A 1581-nucleotide genomic window follows, 5' to 3' on the forward strand; every position below is an offset into this window, starting at 1 on the left:
TAACAGTGAATAAAATTTATTTTAAAAAATCTAAAAGCCTTAAAAATTGAAGTTAAAAAAATAAATAGCATAAAATCTCAAAAATAACATTGATTATTTAAAATTATTGTATAAAACTGCATTTGAACAAGAGTTGAATGTACCAGTAATTTACCATTGTTTTATGTGTGTGTGTGTGTGTGTGTGAGTGTGTGTGTGTGAGTGTGTGTGTGTGTGTGTGTGTGTGTGTGTATAACAAATGTACTACGAATAGTGAAGTGACAGCTTTTATGATTACACCACATTATTTTGCTGTAACTGGTAAAAAAAGGAAAAATCGATGGATTTTTGAGTTTCTGGTATCATTTTAGAATGATAAGATTATGTATTTCATTTTAAAAAAAAATAGTGTATTGCAAAAAATTGTATAAACCTAAAGCACCAGCAAATTTTACGAGAAAAATTACTTTTTAAATAATGCTTAGTTTTAATATAAAATAAGTGTCTTTTAAAATAAGCTCACGTCGTATAATACCCATAATTTTTATGTTTTATATTTTTTAATTTTCAGGAAAATCACAACAGCATAAAGTAAATTGGTTTGTGCGTTTGACGTCTACCAGACTACTATGTTGCCTTTAAGCTTTGAATTGCTGATGCGCCATTATAGATAATTTTCTCTACTTTTTTCATGTCGATGTAACTTTGTAAGTCTTCATCTCCTACTTACCTACTGTTTATTATTCATAATTTTGAAAATTCAAAGATGGGATTATTTATTACAATAAGATTAAAAATGAAATCAAATCTCTTTTTAAAAAGATGCATCACTTTTTGCCGTTTATATGTTTGTACTATTTATATGTTTGTACTGTTTATATGTTTGTGTAATATTGTTTTGTTAATGCTTAAAAATATATTACTATACGTTCAATCCTAAACAAGACTTAAACTGCATGAAATTGCTTACTGGGATTTTATGAAAATAGATTAGGCATATACGCGAAATCTTGAATTGATGTAAGAGAAGCAACTTCAGCATATCCGGTGCAATTATGCGTTTTGTTAAGCTCTAAATGTGCCCCCATTACAGGCACCTTTCTCTATAATACGATTAAAACAGGTAATTACTTTCTTCAAAGCGAAATTTTAACGATTAGGCTTGAGACGGAAGAGGAAATCCTTTTTCACCTATCCCAGTTTGCTATTGTTAAATAACACTGAATTTAATTGCACGTTAAATCATGCTACGAGCCTTCTTGAAAGGCTCGGCCGCACCTGTTTATCAACCTCAGTTTGATTTAACTCTTTACTTATTTGACTTCAGCGGTTCGCAACGGCAAATAATTGCCGAGTTTGTCAGCCTTCGATTAAGGTTGTAAAAGAATAACAAATACGAAGCATATCTCTTCTAAAATTGACACCCGTCTAAACTTAGCATGAATCTAGTTGAGCAAAGCATGATATTTGCTTACAGATGCTATAGAACATCTCATGAAATATGAAAAGAGAAAAATATTAGTTACAGAATCAATGTTGTCTTGAAAAATCTATATCTACTCGTCTTCTTCTAAACAACAACATAATACACTGATTTTTTAT

The sequence above is a fragment of the Cimex lectularius genome, unplaced genomic scaffold, assembly GCF_000648675.2.
Source record: "Cimex lectularius strain Harlan isolate CLEC.00 unplaced genomic scaffold, Clec_2.1 scaffold452, whole genome shotgun sequence".
In the NCBI taxonomy this organism is placed as follows: domain Eukaryota; kingdom Metazoa; phylum Arthropoda; class Insecta; order Hemiptera; family Cimicidae; genus Cimex; species Cimex lectularius.